The 25,698-nt window shown below is 40.4% G+C and overlaps 2 protein-coding genes across 5 annotated transcripts in view; one reads left to right on the forward strand and one right to left on the reverse strand.

Moving 5' to 3' along the window:
• Window positions 1-15,826, reverse strand: part of stag1a (STAG1 cohesin complex component a) — a 34,901-nt gene extending 19,075 nt beyond the window's left edge. The window contains exon 1 of one of the 4 annotated variants that reach the window (XM_020616655.1): window positions 15,674-15,826. The gene's annotated coding sequence lies outside the window, so the exon portion shown is untranslated. Of the gene's footprint in view, window positions 1-13,585; window positions 13,681-13,702; window positions 13,773-15,673 lie in introns of those variants that run through there. The other 3 variants (XM_020616654.1, XM_020616653.1, XM_020616656.1) reach the window with 3 other exon arrangements.
• A 6,726-nt stretch (window positions 15,827-22,552) lies between these two features.
• The window catches only part of slc35g2a (solute carrier family 35 member G2a), a 5,263-nt gene continuing 2,117 nt past the window's right edge, over window positions 22,553-25,698 (forward strand). The window contains exon 1 of the mRNA XM_020616607.1: window positions 22,553-22,897. The gene's annotated coding sequence lies outside the window, so the exon portion shown is untranslated. The remainder of the gene's footprint in view (window positions 22,898-25,698) is intronic.

Genomic DNA, 25,698 nt, shown 5'->3' on the forward strand with positions numbered 1-25,698 from the left:
TATCTCCAGAGACTTGAGTGTGGTAAGCCCATTTCCAACGCTGTGGGCGACAACAGCGCAGGAGTCGAGACAGGAGAAAGACCAGACTGAATTCACCACTAATAAACATCAGTCAGTGCTGAGAAGAGCTGGAGCCACGTGTCAGGGGGATTATGATAACACAAAACAGAGGGTGAAATACAGACAAACCAAGAAAGATGACTTGGAAAAAAGAAAACTGGGAAATAACCCAGCAAAAATCTAATTCTTGTAAAATTTATTTCCCACTACCACTGGAAATGACTTGTACATTTTCAACTAGAAACACCTCAAGACAACTTGACGGACATTAATGAAGCCAAAATACTGAAAAGTCACTAAGTGCTATTAATATGATTCATGTTTCACTCTGCTGCTGTGTCACGGCCAAATAGAAAAGGTGGCTTGCAGTTTGCTTTGTCAACCAGAGATTTTCTGTGTGCAAGTTAATGGATTTATTGTCATGTTAATGAATGTACCACAGCCTGTTTTTACAATGCTTGTGTTGCCTCAGGAAGGTTACTGGGACAAAGCAGAACATCAAAGTGTGCAAATAACCCACAATAAACAAGAGGACTGTCAACAATTTCCTTCTATGTGTAAGAAAATGAACAAACAAAACAAACAAGCCTATGATTTTATGAAGCAGAAATAAACCTGAGATTTCAGCAGAAGATGCACTTCGAGTGTAATTTCTCTGCTTAGGTATGTATGCTTTTCAGATAAATTCTCTGCTTATTCAGACTAATGAAAATTATTTTTACTGGATTGAACAAATTTTTTTTCCTAAAACGCAAATAAGATGTAACTAAGTTACAGAGAAGCAGAGTGATAGTCTCTAGGAGAGACCCCAGCTAATAATTAGATGAAAATGATCGTCTGTAGCTTCTGCTTGACCCATCTGGAATTATTTAGTCTCAAGGCATTTCCTTGGCAGCTTTGCCTCTGTGCATTTTACCACAAGACCATCCATCATTAGCTCCAATGCGCTAAATATCAGCTAAATCACTCATAGAAGGCTCCTTAAATAAATAGCGCAAACACAGGAAACAACACGACTGTGTATTCCCTCAGTGTCACCTCAGCTTTTCAAACAAACAGGCAAAAAAGAAAGGACATGGTTAACCTCACATCACTAGGCTACATAGGCACACTCTATATACAAGCCCAGTTAAGGAAAAGGTTAAAGCCACTTATGGAAAAAATATCCACAAGTTCATAATTTAAGTTACTGGTCTTGAGCCGAAGTTCACTGAGACTTTAAGGTGTGCATGCATTTTTTTGGCATAACAATGGAAAGTGCCAAATTAAAATAAGACAGCACTGGGTCGAGTCCAACTGAGACAGAAACTGCAGAGCTATTCCTCTGTCTTTATATTACTGCCATAGGCACAAGCTCTGTTTCTCCAGTCTCTGTAAACTGTAGTAGCCACTGACTTACTGAACTGATATTACATCAAGCTCCAGCTGAAGTGAATTAACTTTAAGACGTCTACATTCAAAAGTGGCCTGTCATTTATTAAAAACTGATCGATTGTTGTGTGAGCACAAATGTTAACCCCTACGAAGCACTCGTCTTTCTTTACATGGTTGGTTTCCGTAGTAACACACCCCATACTTGTGCCAAAGTTATTCTCTTCACAATGGCCATTTACCACTTTCATTATTTTCTCAAAATAGGTTTATTTTGAGGCTTTTGGCTTGTTGAGAATTTGACTCCGTGGGCAGACTGTGGTCTGTCGAATGTTCTTTTTGCCACCACACTTTAGGATTGTCGAGGAGGGAGAGGCAGAAAGAAGCTTCTCTCTTCTTTACCCCTGAAGAGCACTGCAGCAGAGTCAGGGGTTAACGCTGGGCACTTGAGTGAAGCAGACTAAGGTTGTGTTCATACTTTGTTTTAATGGTGTGAAAACACGTGGCCTTCTCCATTCATTTATTGTCACACACGCCTTCAACACCCTCCTGCAACCCCTCACCCCCTGACCAACGCAGCCCCCCGTGTTAAAACACAGCAGGGAGCTGCGTTTTTGCCAGATCACTGTGGATATACAGTAAGCCCAGATGGATCTAGATGGATTCAATTAACCTGAATCTCAATGGCCCTGCTGGCCTGAGGTGTCATCCTGTGACTTGAAAATGAGAGGGTTAGTCCTCAAGATGGCAGGTCAAACAGACAGTCTACCGAGTGCACGGCAGCTCAGAGAGTGTACTTTGACCTCTCTGACTGTACGTTGTACAATATGTTATTTTAAGGGAATTCAATTTCTTAAGTAAAGTGTGGACACAGCTGATAAATGACACAGTTTATATAAAAATCTCAGGAAACACTGATTTGTCAGAACTGAGTTAGCTGTGTTTTAGTCACGGGCGATCAGATAGGGTAGTGTTAATCCTACATGCTGGTATCTGATTGCAACAGACGGCGTGTTTCGCAGCTCAAACCTACAAAATACATCAGAGGGGAAAGGTGAGCATCTATCAGCTTTAACACTCAAAGGAAAACCTGACACACATAGAGGGAGAAGATTAATTCAACAAATGCAGCACATTCTCACCAACTGTTTTTTTATTACATAAAAGGTCAGTGTTCACTTCTGAGATACTGCTATTCACTCATTCAAAAACAGCAGGCAGTACGTTGGCATGCACCAGCTACTGTGGCAGATAATGCTGCAATTAAAGCCCATATGGATCTGAGAAATCTGAAAAGCTTGATGTGACATAATTCAACATTTGTTAATTGGGTTCATGTCTGCCTTGCAGGAATTATTTCATTCATAGTACAATGTAAAAAGAAAATGAGAGAGCTGAGTTCAAGTCTGTTTGATGAACGTACACGGTACCTTAACACAAGCTCTATTAGCTGAAGACAGGACTGACCTTTCTGAAACCACAGAATGAAACTAGACTATGCTATAAAGAAATCAACTGACAAAGCCTAAAACCTAGATGTGGTAATGAACTGCTTATACTGATCATGGCTTTTAATACAAGACTAGAGCCTTCATTTAAATATAACCATGCAAAAAGCCTTTCAATTACAGACAGAAGTGGTTAAAGTCAGGTTTAAAGTTGGCTCAAGTCAAAGCCAGATGCATCTGTTAGAGTCTTGATGAGATTGGTGGAAAAGAGATCGGCTGCTGGTGTTCACCCAGAAGTACCACAAGTCTCATCCATAACAAACGTTCAGTCTCATTTTACCTGGAGTCAAACAGGTAGCAAATACAGAAATTCTTCTTTGCGAGTGAGGAGAAGAGTAAAAAGAGACAACCTCAGAACATACGTGAAAATTTTTTTTTTTTTTTTAAAACAAGCACATGCACAGCAGTGCCCACTGTTCCTATGTCAATGTGTGAACTATGATTGGAAATGGGAAACGCATTTCAGTCCAAGAGAAAGAGGTGGTCAGGGAAGAAACATCAAGACAGATCTAAGACCAAACAGGCAGAGATTTATTGGAACATAACTTATCATACATACATAACTTATCTGCCTGTAAAAAAGGGAAGAGGAACAGAAGATAGCAGCAGACGGTAATCGGCATGATCCATACATGCTGCACCAATAACCAACAAGAAACAGGAAGTTTGGGTGTCTATGACTTAGCAGACCAAAGGCATACATCACTTACCAGCAGTAACATGAATCTGTCTGCACTTTTCAATCCAAACCACTCGATGCCTTGTGTACTTTCTCACCAAGGTTCTATATAGTCACATTTTGTGACATTTTGTCAAGGCATACCTAGTAAGAGCATGAAAAAAAATAATGCATAAATGTCCTTCATTTCTGCACAAATTGAAAATGTGCAGTTAAAACTGACACAAGGCGGGCACAGTAATAAATATGGCCATGGTTTAAATCATTGACATGGCTTTTAAATTACACTCTGTGGACTTTACTGATCCCAGTGAACACAGCTACATTACGACAGTGTTTAGCTCCAGGGCACCTCGATAGATTGGAGAGGGTCCACATTTAAGACATTATCTATTGCTACTGAAATCATCCCGCTGCACCAAATGGATTCTACTCTCTTGTTATCATAGGCAAACACAGTAACACAACGCTGAACTAGGTTATGGCCACATGTCGGAAGCCAGACATTGTCAATGTGTGGTCTTGAAGTGCAGGTGTACATGTTTAAATAGAAACGCATAGAGATGCACACCTTAAAATGTTTCATTAGGCCCTTTCACTTAGGACAGTTCAACATATCACATACATTTAATAATATTGAATTCCTTGTATTGTGCATGCTGGCTCACAGTTACACAAAGGGCTTGATACTTGATTGTTCCAACTAATTTTCAAGTAAATATTCCATAAATACACTGTTTCCAACTTCTCAAAGTTGAGAAATGGACTCTCTCTGGGTTTTGGCCTGTTGGTTGAACAAAGCTAGAAATGCAAGTCTATAACAACCAGGTATAAGCAACACTTATTTACAACACGTTTTTACTCTCCTTTTAGCCATGCTGGTCTTCACCAGCTCCCGAAGGAAATACAGTATTGTGGCTACGTAGCCTCTGTGTTCTCCACTGTGTTCATCCCCTATGTGTTACCTGTACCTCTGGGCCATTTGGTGGTGAGCAGGTGCTTAAAGTTGCTGCTGTTTTGCTAATGTGCTTCACGTACTATGCCTTCTGTGTAGACAGTCATTTTTACACTGAGATCCCGTGCTACTGCCGGTCCAAAGGATTGCCAACGTCCCGCCCTTGTGCTGTTCATACAGATCAAGCTAAGGGCGGTATAACCACAAGCCAGCCTGTGAATTCAGACAGCAGGCCAGCGCTCAGCAACAGAGGCGAGACACGTCGTCGCTCTGCATCAGCTGTGACGTAAATTTTACGCTTGTAGTCTACAAACCAAAACAACAATGGGGGGGAGAGATAAGTGTGAATGTAGCTTTGTTGGCTCACCTCACGCAAAACTGATTAGCGTGGTTCTTGATGTGTGTGCAAATGTCATGAGTAATAACTGTAGTCAATGCATTCATGGCACTGATTGGTTTGTAAAAATTGTGAAAAATGTTGTCACAGTGCTGAGCAATATCAAAATAGCTGCTAATTTACTGTAAGTGGATGACAGCACAGACTGATTCTGTCCGTTATGTAACTCACCCACACACACACACACACACACACACACGTGAATCTGGAAAGTTTGTGTATGTATTTCTTGAAGGGGTTACATCAGGAACAGTTCTTTAGTAACTCAGAGATTAGTGAACAGACATACAACGCAAATATAACCAGAAGCCAGGATGTGGAAAATTTTTTCAATAGCGCATTTTATGAATGACATTTAAACATTCACACTTTTTTTTCCCCACATTGAAGGAGGGTCAAAACACTGGCAGTAGGTCACAATTTCAGTGTGAAAAAGGCAACAGTGTCAGACAAATAGTAGGGTCTTTTTCCTGCACACACAAACGGCTGTTACTGCCATAAACTACTGTACACTCATTCTCCACAGTACACAAAGCTATGTCTTCACAAAAAGGACGGGAAGGGTGCTGTGAACTGCACAAACTGATAAGCTCTCTACTGAAAAACAGTTTTTCTCAGTCTCCTGAGAAGCACCTCTGTGAATAAAGGATAAATATATCATTAAAAAAGGCTTTTAAGAGAAGGCAATATTTCTCTCCGCTTGTGCAATGGCTGCCTGCTTGGCTGCAGCTGATGCAAAATGGAGCCGCAATAGCCAGAAGAAAAGAGATGGGGGTATTTAAGGGGAAGCAAGGGGGCAAAGGAGGGGGGAGAGCTGGAGAAAGTGTGACAGCCGTACAGAGGGAGGGAGAGGAGGGCAAAAAGACTCATTTGTTCTTCTCTCACCTTGCCCCAGATTTTCAGTCTACCTAGAGGGGCAGAAAGACAGAGGACTGGGCAAGGCACACATACACACCCCTTGTGGAGGCCATTAGTCCTCTTCACACTCGCTATTACTTCCTAATGATCTGGTGGCATGTCAAAGATACTGCTGGAGTCGGAGAAGCTAATGATAATCTGAGCAGGCAGATGTTAAGAGACTGTTATGTAGCACTAATGCACTGACAGCTGAGGGCAATAATGACTGCCCAGATATACACCAATACCCAGGGAATCAGAAGAGGCCTGTGAACTTTGGCTGATTTAAAACAAGGAGCTAGAGTATGTAATTCTCAGTCAGGTGTCTGACAAAAAACAGCAAGACAAGAGAGAATTGGTTGGATTCACAGTGGGAGGTACATTCAATGATGTTCTGAGACAAACCTATCCTGGTGCACATTAGCTTTGTCTACTGGAGGCTGTGTGAGGTGCGGTTAGTCACATTAGAGAAACAACTGATGACATTTTCATCATTTATAAATACTAAGTGTTTATCAACGAACACCCACTGCAATCATCAATTATTCTTTTAAGCAAAAATGCCAAAGATTATCATTGCTTTTATTTTATTTGTGACAGTAAATTTGATATCTTTTGGGATTTGGTCTGTTGGTTGGACAGAACAAGACATTTGAAGACATTTGCGACGGGCACTTTAATAATTTCATAAAATTGATTTTGATTCATTAGGAATTAAATACTGAATTAAGCTTTCACCATATATTTGGCATATTATACCATCATAATACTATTTATAATGCTATTATATTATAATGGTATCATAATCTACTCTAAAATTTAAATAAGAAATCAGACAATGGTCAGACATTCTGCAATAATGTAGATAATCGTTCAAACAAAAAGGACAAACACTGATTCTGGCTTCTTAAACGTGAAGTTTTGTTGCTTTGTGATTTATGTTTTCACATTAGATGTAGTAAATCAAACAAAACTGACAAATAATTGTTGATTGCAGCCCTCGTCTGTGCTAAAGATGACAACTTCAGACATCGGATTGTATGCCATTTAAATGGGACACATAAAATAAATCCTCAAACTGCCCTAAAGCTAGGAACTGGTCACACACTATTACTGTATTAGTTGCTCCATTACACACTATTTCAGTCTCTGAACTGCACAGACAACTGAATTAAGCCAGTGCGTGATGGTGCACACACTTTTTTTCATAGCATACAGGCTGCTCGCACCCGTTTTCAAATGCAAAATTACCACGTTGACTTTCATAAAACAGATTTTAAAAACGTTTGACACATGGAGGATGTCTTTTGTTCTTAAAAATCACTATACATCACAGCCAAATAGCAATTGTGAGTCCATCAGTTACTGTAGATGCATGATTTTCATCTCTGATGGCAACAGTTTTAGAAGTAGTGTGTAGTGGGCTTGTCTGTTGGACTGTTCAGTTCACATGTGGATAACGCTGGAGAGATAATATGCAGCCAGTAGGGAATAAGGAAGGTTTGCGAGTAAATAATCTGTTGGAGTGAGCCAGCGCGAGCAGGGAAACCCCTCAGTCCCCTGTGCACAAGCCGAAAGAGCAGATGCAGTAAACTAATGATGTCTCAGTGCAGGGAAGTGAACGAAACCCAAACAAATGTGTTATCGGTGAATCCTGCCTGTCTCCACTTAAGACCTCAATGGGATTCATCTGAAACAAACACTATACATATTGTTACAGTCCCAATATGTCTTTGCCGTTCATGTTAAAAACTATTTTTCCAGAACCAGGTTTTGCTGCAGTGACTGTGTTCTTGTTCTGTGCATGGTACAGAATGACCCTTGTTTCCAATACCAATAAAGAAAAGTCTTAATGGTTTTCAGACCTATGAGGCAGCTCTATCAAGCTGCTCGCCTTATGAAACTTCTTTCCTTTTACAACCACTCCATTTCCACTCTGTACAACCACAGAACTGACTTGGCACAGGCCAGTGAATCAATATTAAGAAAAAGTGTGTGCGCTGACCACTAAGAGACACGCTGCCACCACACATGCTCAGGAAGTGGTATTTTCTGTTGCTTGAAATTGGTTGTAAACCTCACCTGTATAAGTAACATAAAAGGCATTTGCGGGTCTGGTCTGGTGTCAAATTTAAATTTGGCTCCTGTAAATGTCCATAAACCCAAATAACTCAAATCCTTCCAGAGCAAGTATTTATTTATCCCCCAAACATGGACCCTTGAGACTATGAGCAGAATATCAATCTCTGCATTTGAAACTGGAAGCAAAATTTAATGCTCCACAAATAGATCAATAATGCATAACCTCTTTCCGCTACACTCCTGGAGGCAAGTCATAAAATTCACATCTCTCAATCACTATTCATACAAATTCTGGACCTTCACTTCACTGCCAAAGTGGCCAAGAAATTCTTTCCACGCAGGAATTAGGAAACTGACAAATGCACATTATTTGTTGAGGCAGCTTTTGGAGTCTTATCCTCTGAGTCAGGGAAACAGTCTGCCCAAGGTCCTGAAAATCAACCCCTTTAATTTGGCTTGGGATTATATGTTTCATAGTCATTATGCAACTTGAAACTGGAAGCAATTACCTAAATTTGGTGACAACCCTACCGATTTATAACCACTACTAAGGCTAAACATTTAAGAAAAAGTTTTATAACACTATAAACCAGTTGTATGCACAAACAATAACACAATTATATTCATCAGAAATAAACATACGAATGTAGAGAGACCTGCATCTGCTACTTGTCACTGTTCATATCACCTTCAACACTCTCCTGCGCTCATTGCATGTTAAGTGCTGGTAGCAGTCTTTTCTTTGAGCCATCTGTCTCAGGCTCAGACTTTAATAAGGTTTGTAGTCTACAAAGCCACATGCAATGAACTGCTGTCAGTATCCACAGAACAGACAATCCAGACGCAGGCGGGAGCAACATTTCATAACTACCCAAAGAGTACACAGCAGACAGCAGCCATCCAAACCAGTTTCGCCAAACCAAGTGGGAAACTAGACTTTAAATTGATCATTTCTCATCTATAATGTGACTTATTCTGTAATCAGTTAAATCAAATACAGAATGAGCTGTTCAATATATCCAAGCTCCCTCTTTTCATGTTGAAAAGCACTTCCATATAATACAAATCACATCTCTGAATCAAGTGGGACAAACAACAATTATTTCATTTCTTTATATAAACTGAACATTAGAGTAAAAAACATTTTAACTGGACATTTTTCAACACTGCAATGTTCTGACTTACTATGCTGTGGAAAGAGGAATTCTGCAGCCAGCTTGATCAAGGTGAACAGACACCAAAGTAACACATTATTAACAAGGACTATATTAGTTATTTTTGTGTTGTGTTTCCATGGATTTACATGTCATCACTGGAGTGCAGCCTTTACTGAATTCAAATGTCAACTGATGCCTTGACTTGGGCAGAAGCAGCAACGGTTGAGTGTGAAAATACTCTATTAAATATCAAATTCGTGCATTTAAAATGTAGCTGATGCAGAACTAAGGCGACAAAACACATCAGCAAAGGTGCAGAAATGTATGAGCTTAACCTCCACCTATAGCTACAGTGTGACTAGTTACTCAGCTGTCTAATAAATTTAGTTCAGTCAAAACTACTGCATTTCCCTTTGAGGTGTATTCAAATAAAAGATGATTATACATTTTTACAGGAGGATCAGAGCCTCAAAATTTTAAAATGAGTAAAGGTTCTTTGTTACTTTTCACATCTGTTCAGCAAGACCATTGTAAAGATCAGCCCCATTAAAACATTAACATAGACTAAGTATTATGTTTGGAATATTATGCATTTAGGAACATGCCATACAGTACATTAAACCAAGGATCAGGTCATGAAGCTCAAACTCATAATTGTACTGAAACTATTAAAGTTAATAATAAAGTCTTAATATTGTGTTTCCATTCTTGCCACTATAAAACTGTAAAACCAGTAAAAGTGAATGCCAGTCAAAGGCTTGGCCAAACCAGACTTCAGCTGCAGGTAAAAGCAGCCTGCTCAGCCTAGCAACGACTGGGCCATCACACGCCTCAGAAACACACACACAGACCCGTGACATGATGCATATAGTATCACTACTGTGCAACCTGACAGGTGAACAGGACAAACAAATGTTTTCTGAATGCAGATTTTGCCTCACTTATGGTACAATAGCACGGGTTGTCATCTGACCCAACAACGTATTTGCATTGCAATAATACATTGGATGCATCCAAAATCACCCACTACTGTCAAATACCTACTACTCTAGTGAAAATACAGTAAGCACTGCAGCCACTCCACCGTCTAGTATGCACAACTTACATGCATAGCTATAATGTGACTAGTTACTCAGCTGTCTAATAAATTTAGACATACACATTTTAGCCTACTATGTAGTAGACGATTTCGGACACACCCATTATCTGGCAAGTCAACACATTTCCTTTCCAGTCATCCTGACAATTTCTAACAGACTCAGCTCAACTATATTTAGCATTAAATCACCACTACAGGTTTTGACTGTGCAGTAGAAGATTAACCCCAGCCATGCTAATAAGCTGCCCTGGGGTTTTCCTTACAAACATCCCAGCCAGTACACATGCTATGTAAACTTGTTGTCCACGCTGAATGAAGGAGTGATTTACGATTTTACTTAAATGCAGAAATGAGCCCAAATGATCCAATGTTTTAAAGTTCATTTTTATATGCTACCACCTTGATGCTGCTATAGTATTCTCACTTTCCTCTTTGGCCAACAGCTCTGGCACCTCACTTTGGATTAATCTCACTACAGTGTGCGTGACATTTCAAACCAATCAATACTTAGTAGTGCCAGAGTTTCCTGTGCAAATGTAATGACTCTAAAAAGGTCAGAACCGGTAGCTGACAAAACTCAGTGTCTGTAATGAAATGAAATAATGTTTTGTACGTGTGACCAACGACTCTACTGCTTGAAAAAGCAGAAACAGCAACACAGAAAAACGGTTTTTAATAACCCTGGTCCAACCACACACACCAGTTAGTAGTTAAACCAGTGCAAAAAAGAACTGTAAGACTGTTTCTTTTACATGTTTTTAATATACTTTTATTCAGCGGTAGAAACTAACTAAGTACAATGACTTAAGCACAATTTTGAGGTATTTGTACTTTACTTGAGTATTTCCATTTTGTGCTACTTCATACTTTGACTTCAACACATTTTAGTGGTAAATACAGTACTTTTTACTCTACATTACTTTTATACCTTTAGTTACTTTTAGAACCAGATTAGGACAAAAAAATTACACTATAATCATATAATCACTTTATTGGTCTCTGGTGGGAAATTCACAGGCGACCCAGCAGTATGTAAAGTACTTCAAATTATAAACATATAAGGTAGTTAAAACTAGCTCCCCCTTTACCAGCTGCAACATAAAACGAGATGTACACAATAATACATCAGCGATTAAAATTTATTTATACATGTGAAATGGGCCGTTCTACATAATGAGTACTTTTAATTAATGTTCTGAATGCAGGACTATTACTTGAACAGAGTATTTTTATATTGTGGTATTGCTACTTTTATTTAAGTAACAAACTTTAGTTACTACTTTTATCCCATTAATTCTCTCTACTTAGCTGCTTCTTCACAGGTATCCCACCAAATCCACTGATCCACAGGCTTACAATCTGTGCACAAGTGCTACAGCATGAGCCAACAGTTAAGCAAACAAATTCAACTTGCTTTGACAGCAATCTTATTCCTAACTTGACCTGAGCTGCCCTGCCCAGAAAAATGACAGTCAATGATTCTAACAACAGTGAGGCACCTAATTACACAACAGGAAACCACATCACAATGAAAGCCTCCACAAAGCCAGGGGTGGCAAACTATTCAGAAAGCGCTATGCAGATTTGTTCACACAGACATCAGCAGTCTGTGTGAAGTGATTTCAGAACACTGGGCACCTATGCATACCTGCCATATTGTATTATTCTCAATAACATAACTGTGCAGAACTGAACTTATACTGAGTGAAAATATCTCTAATCACAGTGCTTCATTTATTTTTCAATGCCTACAGATGTGTTTTTCTTAAAAGACAGATTGAAAGTGAGTAATAAGGGCAGATGGCAGTGTTTTTTTCATTCCCCTTCCTCTGACTGTACTGAGAACTGGAAAGGCTGGGTGACATTATGAATAGGAAATATTGCTCTTTCTATAGCCAACACCTTGAGTCAGGGTCACTGTGTAATAACCTCTGACAAATGTCAAGCCCATTACATAATCTCTTGAGCTCTGTCATTATAAGCCCAGGGCTCTAAGGGCAGAGACGCCAAGGCCGACGTGAAAGAAGTAGCAGGGACAAAGGCCGACTGCTGCGTCACCTTTGTCTGAGCCAGTCAGGTTGAAAACACTTGAACACATCGCACAAACTACAGCCGACGGCCAACTAGCACGTACAGTATGTTCTGCACCTGCGCGAAAAAAAAATAACTCCCCCCACCATCAGGTGGTGGTATCTGTATTTACCGTTCAGAAAGGGAAAATGAAGAACTAGACTGTGGAAATACAAGCGTTAAAGTAGCTCTCGTTCACTTGAGCTGCTGTTTATAGCGGCTTCTAATCAAGAATATGCCTGATAAGAAGTTGTAAATGGCACTTCTGTTCTCAGTCCTTGGTCTTTTGGTTGTGGAAGAAGAAAGGAGGTTGTAAAGGTGAAAAACAAGGAGAAACCTCATGTGAAATAAGGAAACTACAGTGACAGGCTAAAGGGACTTTCCCCAAACGATCCTCTTCCTGTGTAGCAATTTGCTAAGCTGAGCAGCCAGCCAGAGTGGCCCCCGATGAGGTCCAATGGGCCAACGCCGATTCAACATGCCGACTAGGCCAAAAAGCCGCCAACAGGGTCCGACTAATGCCAACGTTGCGGGACACACTGGCCCTGACAGAGGCACGCCAACAGCCCGAAGGGCTCGGTGTGTCATGGCCCTAACAAAAAGCATGCAGCAGTTGAGTCTGAGAGCTGAGTGGCTATTAAGAATCTGTATCATTTTTCTCTTCAGTGCGCTTCTGTTTGGCATCAGACAACTATATACACATTCATATTAATGTGGATATATCTAAACCAACAGTCAGAGCCAAATAAACTACATCTATACTCTTTAAGTTTGGAGAATTGACTGTATTACAACCGCAATTATGTGTTTTAACAAATCCAAGTACTAAAGAAAAGATGATGGTTCTTTTACTGAACGTAAAGTAAACAACCTGACTACTGTGCACTTGGCAAAGAGGTAAAGGTCACAATGTGGATCTCACATGATATTGTACATGTCACCTATAGATCCTGTTCCCAATTTCATGTTAGTGTTTGACAGTTCCTGTAGAGGGGACACTCAAATATCCAAACAGAGCTGCATGTTAACATCTGATCAGCAGTAGCATTTTCCGGTTTACACAGACATACATGATTACAGCAGCCTTTTCATTAAGCACACACTGTTTCAATGCAGTTGTTCAAAGAAAGAAATGATAAACACAAAAACGCATTTCTGGGATGGCACAAGTCTTTTTGAATAACTATAGTCTATGTATGAAGAAAACTCCCCCTCACTATTAGCAGCACTACAACAGCCCTAGTGCACATGGCTGACAGCAACAGAAGTTAAATATTTATGTACAAGTCACATTCACTTCCAGTTCCTACCTGAGCTGGAGCCACTTATTATCCTCTACGGAACAAAAATAAACTAATTTTATGACAACATAACATAATATATAATGCCAGCTGTAGGAAACACAATTTATAATGTGAAAATGTTACCTGTGTCCTAAGAACTCAGCCTGTTTCATTCACGTTTACTCAACCAGGTGCAGGCTAATTAACTCAAGAGCTTTCACCTGTGTGTAATGTGTAGAGAAGCAGTTGTACTGTGAGATTGTGTCACTGATGAAGGCCACAAACATCGGCCTCTTGCAGAACAAAGTGATTTCTTGCCACTGAGTGCAATCCTAATGTACTATTATTAGACAATACGTCATCCATTAAATATTTTGCCACATTGTTTATACACTGGTGGCGAAACTTTTCCCTTAATATCTCCATGCATATTAGACCATTGCTGGCATTGTTGCAGAAACACTTATGGCAATATTGAATTTTTAATTAAATCAGTATGAATAACACATCTCATAAGGTATTTATGATGGATTAGTCAAAAGCAAACATTCATTTCTTGTTCTGTTGTATTAATACTGACAGAAAATTACATCGATGATCCTAATATAGGGTTTTACCTCTATAAATGGAATGGAGTCACCGGATCACCCTCAGTCAAATAAGGTATGTTCATAAGTTTGGTTTGTGTATCATATAAAAATATCAGCTAAGAAATTATGTTTAAGTTAGACTTAGATACAGCAAGATCCCACTGCAGGAACCCCCCCCCCATACATACTGTATATAAACAAGCTACATTTTACATATGCATTCAGAATATATTCATAGTATGCTTATTGAAAATATACCAACATTTGGTGAAAGATTTAAACTTGCAGACGACATGTTATATAATTTACAGTGTCAGAGGAAAATGAATACAACTATACATGCACTGCAACAGCACAAGCAAACGCAGTTCTCACAATGGTTAACATGTATTGCTTAACTTATACTGGAAGATTAATTAAATGTAATTTATGAAATGTAGGGCGGACACTGAGTGACAATAGGAGGCCAGCTGGCATCCAAGCGGGCTGATATGCAGACAGCAATCCAAAAGAGCCTGGATTAGAAATCACATGGCTGATTGTAAACAAAGCAGTTACGCAACAATCTGAGATTAATGCACACTGCCAGGAGGCACTCTGACCCACTATTGACTACTTCTGCACGGGGTGAACTCTGCATAGGTCAATGTGGGAGGGGAGCCAGAAGTGCAGCCTGTATGAACCTGTAGGGCTGGTTGGTTGAGCCCATCCCCCTTAATGTGACTCATGTTTCCCCGCTCAGTGGTGCCTACTTCCCCGCACAGAAGGGGGCGGGAAAGGGGAAAGAAGCGCCATAATAATGTTGTTAAACATGCACTAGCCTATCTTGAAAATGTTATATTCCAAAGCACCCACGTGCTGCTATTCATTAAAAGAGCAACCTGTTTAGTAGCCGTGTAAAAAGTCACCACTACTCTGAAAACTTGACGGTAAGAAGGAGGCGGGATGCTGATGTTGACAGGGGGAAAGTAGCGCGTTCATATCTCTTAGTGTACATCTCTTGCACAAAGCAGAACTACCATGGGTGGATAACAACAAAGTCAGCAACGTGACAAGTAGCAACTGAGCGGATGACAAACGTAACCAAAGTCAAAGACAGCAATGCACGGCAGCGGGGCAATACTGTACAATCCTAAAAGGGCTGTGCAAAATGAGAGAAGGTGATGCTCTGAATCCTGCCTTGCAAAGAGAAAGAAAACACGTCACACAGCATGGCTCTTTATTTGTTGACAAGCCAAACTCCAGCCCTGGATGGGATTTGGTTGCAAAAACAGGCCTGTGCTGCAGCTACCACTCGCCCTTCTAGCAAGTTGTCTCACCGAAATTTTGGGGTTAGCTCACAAGCTAATGGCTCCGCTATGCTATAATGTAACTGAGGAAGAGAGAGAAAGCACATTCACCTCCGTTAGCCGCTAGCGCCCATCCCCCAACCAGCCAGTCTTCCCTGTCTGTGTCCACCATCTTTAATCTGTGCTCCGTCTCCCTTCCCAGCACTCAAAACACGACAAAAACACAAGACACTCACCTTTAACGACCATCGCCGAATAGATTATCACCTTCCGAAACAATAATTCGATTTTCGTTATAAAATCTTGCGTATTTTAATATTGAAAATTGGCCGTGCGAGCGGAACCGCGCCTTGAGAGAAGAGCAGCAATCCTAAACCGCCATCTGGTGGTATTTTCCTCTCTGTGATGCAGCGGGAGCGGCGCAGCCTCAGACCGAGACACAGCTGCCCCCTGGCGGACACTCCGGGTCGCACGGACACGCGCCTCGGGGGGCGAGCATGGGAAAGGAGGCACGGCAAGACCCCGCCAGCCCAACACTCGCGGGGAGGCGCACATGAGCAGAGAGACTCCCCCTTCTCTCTGTTTGGTTATTAATTTGATAAGACCGTCAACAATACCACATCCAAAGCTCTCTGCGGAGAGTACATTTTTAGAAACAACACATGAATACTTACATTTTGGAATATTATGAAGCATGACATTTAAATATGATACAACCACTATGGGTGAAAATACATCACAAAATCCTTATGAAATAGCCTACCACAGGATATTAAAAGATACATAAATAAGAGATGTTTGTATACACTTGGATGCCAGTTTAATAGATTATATAGGCCCCATCTAGCTAAAACTATCTTTACCAGAATCAGAATCCGCTTTATTGGCCAGGTGTGTCAGACACATGAGGAATTTAACTCTGGTACATCGGCTCTCACTGTGTATGTATATATCCTCATGCAAGGGGCAAGTAAACTGTAAACCAGCATAAGGCTAGTATAACATAATAAGCAGTATAAACAGGCAGTAAACAATGCGGACAGACAAGGAATGCTCATTGTGAAATGGGATAAGTAGGAATAAAAATAGAGTACTTAAAAATAGAGACCTGTACGAGTCCGTATAATCTGTACGAGATATATTTACAGGTATTGCACTGAGGGTTACTGTCCAGTCATACTGTCATTGGTTAAGTGTTCATCAGAGTGATGGCCCAGGGGAAGAAACTGTCCCTGTGCCTGGTTGTCTTGACGTACAGTGACCTGGAACGCCGTCCAGAGGTGTGAGGGGTCTGCAGTGATCCTCTCTGCCCTCCTTTTGACCCGTGAGGTGTACAGGTCCTCCATGGAGGGCAGGCTTGCACCAATGACCTTTTCTGCAGTCCTGACTGTCCTGTTTGGTTGCTGAGCCAAACCAGACAGTGATGGAGGTGCAGAGAACATTATAATGTTCAGTTTTTATAGAAACAGTTTTAGAGAGGTGATCATTTATAAGGATGCATGGTGTTTGGACAGAATATTAGAAACACCTTTCTGTATAATTTAATAGCTCAAAACTGGCAGTTGACTGTAAAATCTAGAGCTACAACTAACAGTCAGCTTTGTTTTAATTGGAGAAGCTGGAACCAGTAGGCTAAATGTTTAGTATGTTTTCTTCGAAAGTGACTGAACTGATCAAATGATTATCAAAATAGTTGCAGATGAACTGTCTTTATCTTATTAACTATTAAGTTAATTAGCTAATCATTAGAGCTGTAATAAACTGCAGCACTTTCGTGTAGAGATATTAAGGACTGACAACATCTGGCAGAGCATACAATACAAAGTCACTCAGCATGCAAAGCTTATATCAGTGTACCAATGATTCTTGACCTGGATGTCATGTTCCCCTGCTCCTCTTCCCCTTTTTTTCACCCCCGCCTCTCTACCATGTGTGTGCGCATAGGCAAACTCCCATGCCATTTGTCTCCATGAGGTTCTTGGGCTGGAATCAGACATGCATAAACCCAATTACAGAGCCTGGATGTACTCGCATTACTCATCCCCACTCGCTATGGCCTGATAAGGCCAGGACCAGTGAGGTAGGAGAAGCAGAACCTTTAGTTGATTATATTAGTTCCACTTGAGGGTTATTTAAGTGGATATCAAACACCTGCATTATGTGTGTGTAAGTGAGACAGTGCAAAAAAAAAAAAAAACAAGAAGAAAGGCAGATGAAAAATCTTCTGTGTGCATTTTTGTAATAAGATAAGGCAGTGATTTACATACACACACACACATGTTGGTCTCACTAGTTGTAATAACTGACATAATCAGTTCCCCAGGCCCTAATACCTAACCTTAACCATCACAACCAAATGCCATGATGTCATGTTTATCAACAAATATCAAGGGAGATACAAAAATAAAGCTGCCCCTTTTACGTAATTCTTTTGTAGTAAAATAAAATAAAATCTGAATTAAATGTAACAAACATCAAATACCAACATACCAAATAGAAGAAAATGTTAGCTTATTTATTTATTTATCCATGCGTGCATTAAGTTACTATAAAAGAGGATTAGGGCGTTAATCCTCTTCCATAAGTAGCAATTAAAGATCACGATTAGGTAGGTGAATTTTACAATTCCAAATGTGTTTTAAAAAAACTGAATGACACCAGTGTTCAGCAGAATATTTGCGATATTTTTAACAAGCAGATATTTAATTGTTTTTTGTGTTCTGCAGCATCGTTTTGCATAAAGTTCTGTCTCAGATTATTGTATTTACATCTTTTATAAGGAAATATTTCTCAGTTTTTTTCAGGTTTGCATTGTATAAAAACAAATATTTCCATATCAACATATAAATAATGAGCACAGTAATACCCATATAATACCCTCTGGCTGATGACCTATATGAAGCTGGGCTTCTATCTTCATTGTGTGCGGTTAAATTTTAATATACTAAAATGAGGACACTATGTATGTTTAGAAATAAACATACATTTATGAACAGCTAAAGGATATAGCTGCATATTATCCATGTAGAACTTTAAATAGTCAACCTCCTATACTGTATTACTTGGTCTCTTCATTTCAGTGCTATGACACAGTTGAGATTTGAAGCACATAGACATTACGTCTGTGCAGGGCACTGCAGTACATTGCAGTGTTTCACTCTGGTATTTCAAGCATTTTATTTGTTCCTTTGAGTCCGAGCCCTCAATGCAGACATTGTCCAGGTTAATCTATCCAGTATTTATGCTGATGAAGCTGTTTCCTTAAGACTACACCTTACTGCATGATGCAGAGTTGTGTTATATAACCATTTGACATTCATGAAGGTCTGCACCAGAGTTTCTAAACCCATGTTCTCATTGCCCCAAATCTGAGTTGTGATGCAGCTTTTGACAAATGATGCTGTATGTAGACACAGAAACAGCCCTATCACAGTGTCTAACCAAGATATTAAACTTTTCCTGGGATTGTAACCATGGCAAAGCAAACCCATTAACACTGTCAAAGTAATCACAGGTTATTATTCCAAAGTGAAAGCACTGACAAACATCTCAGTGTGTGGGGAAACACTGGTCTGAAGAGCTTCAAGGGTGCTTTGGTTACACTGACTCATTTTCAACCTTCTTGAAACACACACACGCGATGCAGAGAGAGTTATGCAATAAAGTTGTGTTTTATTCTCTGGACCAGAAGTGTAACAGAGGGGTTTTAAGCTTTAATTCCCTCTGACCTTTCTTGCCGTGCTTTCACTCCTGAAGCGTTTTTTTTTTTAAACACACTACCTCCCTGAAACCCCCCTTCTTGCCTCCTGCCTGTCTATTCCTGCTCTTTACCCTCCACACACCTCCCTCCTGCTTTCCACCACTGTGGTAATGCAAAATCTATGAGAGACAGAAACCATCACACCCACCTCCCACACTGGAACACACACAGATGGTGGTGGACTCAGCCTAGATGTTATTTATTTATTAATTACTGCTGCAGTGTCCCACACCACCATGAAGCCCAGGCTTCCATTTTCCTTCAAATATCCCCATTTTAATCTCAGCCCTTTTCTTTTTCTAACTCCCTCATTTCTCCCCTCCACAGTGGAGGTGATGAATGTGTCTTGTCTGCGGTTGCGGTTCACTTGTTTCTACTCTCATCAGCTCGTGCTGTAAAGAGAGCAATGTTCAAGGACCACAGCGTTGAATAATGGCATCCTGTTAACAGTTATAAACACCCAGTGCCCGGTACAGGCCTAGCTCCTGAGACAGAGGAATACTCAATGAGGCTGTGCACAAACATGTTTATTTATCATTGAAAACACCAGATTCTTAATCAAACTGTTAAAAACTGTAAATGTAATGTCCATGACTGAGATCTGACAGACTGCAAATTATGATGCCTCCGCTGTCAAACAAGTGTGAAACTGGCTGACACATAACATCCTGCATGTGTGTCAATGTGTGTGTGAGCATAAGTGAGAAACAGAAGGAGAGAATGTATGTTTGAGAAGGAGAGAGAGGGGGAAAAAACAGAGAAACAGGAGATAGCTGCAGCTGGCTGCAGGAGATAGCGACAGAAAATCACATTTAGCACAGTGAAAGTCAAACCTTTCCCTTTCAGCTGCCACTCTGTCTTTCACCATATAATTTATTCCATCTTGAGCGCAGATGGAGCAAGAAGGACAAACAGTGCCGAAACCTTCTTGAGTCTCACATGTGCTTGAATTCATCAAACCCTCTCTGTCGCTCCCCTACTCCTTTCATCGCCTCCCTATTCTTTCCACCACAGTTGCCCCCTCCTTCTCCTCTTCTTCCACCACTTCCTCCTTGCTGACAGCTCAGCTCTGCTTCACTTAGCATATCCTTATCAAGTCACCACCTCCTCCCTGGAGGCTCCCCCTTCCCGTCTGAATACGATGAACCTATTTTCAAGACCTGGCTGCAGCGTAGTTGAAACTATGTCCTACATAATATCTGTGTCCAATGTACTCTTACGCACTGTAGCCATGGAAACAGTCAATACTCTTCCTCATCCAGTGAAAAATAGCCTGAAACCAATGCATGGATGAGACAAAGAAAGAAAGTAAGAAAGGTAGTCAGTTATACTGTCGACCACCATGCCTCTCTCTGAAGAGCATGGCTAGTATAAAAATAGTCCCAGGCCCGTTACAAAACAGTACACGAGGAAATTAGCATTTTCAATCACTGCACCACTGGTCCTCATTGAACTTTTATCAGCTAATATAAGGCACTAATGTGAAAATATCACCCTGGTTGTTTTAAATAAATAAAGGGTACAAGTTCAGCATCTGACATGCCTGATTTCAGTGGTGCTAAGGGAAACCAGTCTCCTAAGAGTAAGCTCAAATTCTGTCTTCTAAATGAGCTGAAGCAGGGTGTTTTTTTTTTTTAACGCTCTAGGCTCTGCTCTGGCAATAAGCTTTTGAATGGGTGGCTTCATTCAATTAAAATAAAATGTGCTTAGATTGGTCACTCATAGTGAGAAACCCACAGAGAATTATCTCATCTCCTCTGCTGTCACATTTAGCAATTTTATCAGCAGCTAATGGTTTCTGGTTTATTGGCCCACAACACTGACATCTTTAAAAAAATCACCTCTGTTGATGAGTGAATTAACTCACCAGAATGCCCAGAAACCCACAACATTATTAGCCTGGCACATTCACATCACAGATTAAAAGAGCTAATTAGTGAAATGTGTGGCCATTATATAATCCAAATATCTGGGGCAATTTGTCCACATGGAAATAGTTTTTTTTATTTTTTGCTTCTTGTTAGATGCTCATACAAACTGTTATTGATCTTGATAGTGAGTGGTGTGTGTCTCCCAGAGTCCCAGGAGATGAGAGACGTAGCATAGTGTAGCGTAACAGCAACCAGAGGCTTCTTATGAAACTGTGAACCCAGCTGCATTTGGCAAAGGTTAAAACAGATTGAAATGGAACAAAGCACACAAGTGTTACTGCAGCAAAATGTCAACACAATTACTGTCAGGTTGCAGGAAGATGGAAGCGTGAGGTTGAGCAGAGTTTGTGAGTCAAACCCTGGAGGACAGTGCAGAGAGAGTAATTCCACCGTTCTCTCCACTACAGACTACATAATGTGTGGTCAAATGGACATCTGCAAGTATCAAACATTTGATTCCAAAACCTATTAATCTGTTGCTATAACAGTCTCGACCTTTCTGTGAAGGCTTTGTGGAAGCTGAGGGCTGTTGCTCCATATTCAGCCACAACAGGAATAATGAGGCCCAGCAGCGATACTGGGTGAAAAGACTTGCCTCGCTGTTGGCTTTTCAATTCATCAGAAAGTTGTTGGATGTGGTGGAGGTCCAGACTGTGCAGGCCAGTTAAGATCTTACACACCAATCTAGAGTGGGTTAATGCTGGGGCTGGTGATTCAGTCTCCTCCTGTCCATGTGTTGAAGTGGTAGCTTGTTGCCATCCGTGTGTGAGTGTGAGGCAAAGGATTTTATATAAGGCTCTGTTAACCATACAGTGTATGTAATGTATATCTGAACTGATGCATTGTCATTCCTTTTACCTAATAGTAACGTGCACACCAAATGTCTTATTTCTTCTAAAAATTCATATTTAAAATGAATACTTCTTGATTATTATATGTTTACCCTAGCTTGATCAACCTGATTTGGAAATATTCTACCTAATGAAGTTCATGCAAATCAGGGCCAGTTAAATCCACTTTGTGGGCCGAGGATAAAATTGAGCGGTGACCCCTATAGACACCCCATCGTTCTGTCTCACCTTCAAGTAAATAAAGTTACATGTTTACACTATTGGAGTATGCACCACATGAGCCCAATAGAGTCTTAAATAATATACTTATATTGACATGGTAGGGAGTTATGGCCCTGATATTGTGATTTAATTATACACAATCTCAAGCTAATTTGCAATAAATCAAAGTACCATAAACCGTGCACTGTGAAACTGGGAATTCTGGGGATCCTGTGAGTCGATGAGCCTTCATGCCAATAAATAAATAAAATGGAGAGAGAACAGCTGGGAGATGATATGGGGAGGTAAACACACACACGCGCACTGGGGTGACAGATAGCGTACAGTGATCAGTGCTGGTGTTCAGCGGATGTCACGCATGCTCAGACGTTATTCTCACTCTGGCCAAGCTCAGAAGGAGCATTTGTGTCAGTGCTCAGATAGTAATGGACTGGTCGCCATAATACCCACATTATCCTCCCGCAGAGTGAGGTGAGGTGACCGCAGGTGTCGGGTGTGGCCGGGCTCGGGCGCACCACGGTGCACTCGAGGGAGGCTCCAGACTGCCGCAGGAGAAAGAGGAGGAGAGGGTGGTAGAAGCAGAAGAACAAATGGCTAAGGGGAGGTGATGGAGCGTTGGAGATGCTTGGCAAATGACTGAGGCTGACCGAGTGTGAAGTTCAGTCCGGTGGGATCCGCTGATTTGCGGTAAAACAGGTGAGTTGTCGCGGGGCACACATTTTTGAAGGTGTAAGATATCAATAAACCCACCCGGCCGTTTATTGTTTGGATTATATTATAGAGTAACAGGACATTACATGTCACTAACTGGCAAACCGCCTGGGGATTTATCGATTCGGTTACCTTGTGCCAATCCGAGTGCGCGCGTCTCCCCATTCAAGTACTTTCTTTCCATGGGTCACGGGTCGGGCTGTCGCTGTAGACATGGCACACATATATGCCTTTTGAATTATGTTAACAAAACCTCTCAGTCTATCAGGGACAGGAATCGAACACTCATCCTTGCATCCCTGGAGGTGTTACAGCCTACAGTATCTGAACAAGCAGAGATGTGATGTTCTTTTATGTAAAACGACTATTTAATGGAGCATAACCGTCCTGTTACTTACTGTGCGCTCTGGCGTCACAGGGCGCATCACTGAGGAACCTATAACCTTGAGAAAAACGTCTCCCTTCACATTCAGATACACACCCACTCACTGAAACACACATGCACATACAGTTACATAATAACATGGAACAACCTTTAAGAAATGTTAACAAATATTTGAACCTTATAAATATATATTATTTAGTACATTCGCTCTAATTACTTTAGATGTACTCTATAAGTCTTTAACAGCGATATGTTTTCCATACTGTTCAATCATTGAATCAGTTAATAGCTCATATCAAAAACGTTTTTACTTTTAAGCCATGTAAGCCTTTAGAAGATGTTAAACAAATCAAATTTCATGCTTAGAGTGCATATAAATACACAAGGAGAACAGTCAACAGTATTTTGGGGGGAAGCTTTCATCAGAAGAACCATCTCTGGAAATAGCTGTATCTGCTGCTGTGCTCACATTGTCCAAATGTGGTGTTTGTTCATAAAAGCTCATTTTAGGGTTGTGTAAGATGTGAAACAAGCTTTTGAGAGTAGCAGCAGTAGCAGCAGCGGCATTGCAGAGGCAGGCTACATCATCCAGAATGGTGACTTTTACAGACAAGAAGAGTCAGACAGGGACGCCTTGATCTCTTTCTGCTCTTTGTGTTTTAAATCAGGTTTCATTTAACCTTCGGTAAGAGGTGAGAGTAGATGTCATCACTGCAAACCAATGCCAGTTGCTGTTTTTTAATTAATTGATTAATTTTTTTACTACATTCAACGAGCTTTGACGTTGTGAAATCATAAAGCTTCCAGGTTCATTCAATTCAGATTCACATCTCACCATTTTACTACAGGGTATTGGAGTAGGTGAAAGAAAAGTTCATTTTCATGTCATTCAGGGAGTAGAATTGCTTTTCAAAGCAAGGTATTTACAACCCATTTTATACAAAATCATTTATGACCAGCAATAAGCCACACAGAAAACAGCGCTCACACTATGACCCTGTAGCTGCTGCAATCTGCAGCAGGGACATCAGAACATGTTTTCCAAGAGAGTAACGGCCATGTAGCAGTCACAAATTTCTAACCTCTCCCCGTTCCCACCAAATCAAAAGGACTGCACCACAGAGGATGTCAGAAACAGCAGTGAGCTGCTGAAACAGCTGGCTTATACTGCAAAGCTGCAGTGATGTTTCACAACCTGATATAAGGCACATTTGTCATGCATGTTTGTAGGTCATGGTGGGCGATAAATGTACAGGACTAATGGCAGGACTGGATTTGTATGATATTTGCATTAGTGTACTTAAGTACCTTGATTTGCTAGATGTTAAATGTGTGAGAATAGAAAAAAACATATATAGTTATTTTATCCACAAACTGTTTCTCATTTGGTTTTCAAGACAAAGATGAATATATCACTCTATCCATATATCGCCATTGCGATGTAAAACCACTTTTACCATGATCAAGATTCTATCCATTTTGCTCAGTTCTTGGGTTTGTTCTATATTCTTTTAAAAAATGTTCCTCTGCCTAAATGTTGTCATTAAACAACACATATTTGATGTGCTAATCAGGGGCTCATTTGGACAAATTTGCAGCATGCAAGTTGTGCAGCAATTTGTTAAATGTGGTAAGCTTCCTTCTGTTAACCTTTGCCATTGTGGGAATTGCAAACCTATCTGCTGTTGGCAAGCAACAATCATTAATGAATGTGATGCTGCCACGTTTTGCAATCTGTGTGTAAACAGGCTGACAGAGATTGAGTGAATAACTGTGGCAATACTGAATTAATAAAGTCAAGAACCTCAAGATACTCTATAGTTGGCTAATCCGTCATTCATAAACTAAAACATTGCAACAAAAAATAGTTTTATTTATGAATCCAATTTTGAAAAGCTCAAAAAAAGAATGCAAATTATTATCTTTTGCATACTTGTTTGTTGTATGGAAAATCCATTGTTAGGTACCCAAATTACTGTAATACTCTGCTAGAGAAATAATTGAGCATACTGCTCAGTTATTTCTCTATGTGCTTTTGCATGAATGGATAAGCATTATGTCATAAGTGTTCCCCCATTCCCAATGAAACCAGTCAGCTACTGAGTGTTTTACAACCTGAAATGCAGCAGTTTTCTGTATAGCACCTGCATGGCCATAATGTTCTGCTGCAGAGACCTATAACTACATCAATTTAAAGTTAGTCATCTGTGGAGCAGGACCCTGAAGAGAGAAGCTAAAGAGATGGGCAACTGAAAAGAGGAGGGGAGGGAGAAAGTCAAGAAGGATGTGAAGGAAGGATGGAGGTATATTAGCTGAGACATGGGATACACAGCAGATTCATATTCCAGCTTTTTATGTAAAAGCTGATATCTTGTATTTTCCCTGCTAGAATGTATAGAGT

Source organism: Monopterus albus, unplaced genomic scaffold (genome assembly GCF_001952655.1).
Source record: "Monopterus albus unplaced genomic scaffold, M_albus_1.0 scaffold176.1, whole genome shotgun sequence".
NCBI lineage: Eukaryota > Metazoa > Chordata > Actinopteri > Synbranchiformes > Synbranchidae > Monopterus > Monopterus albus.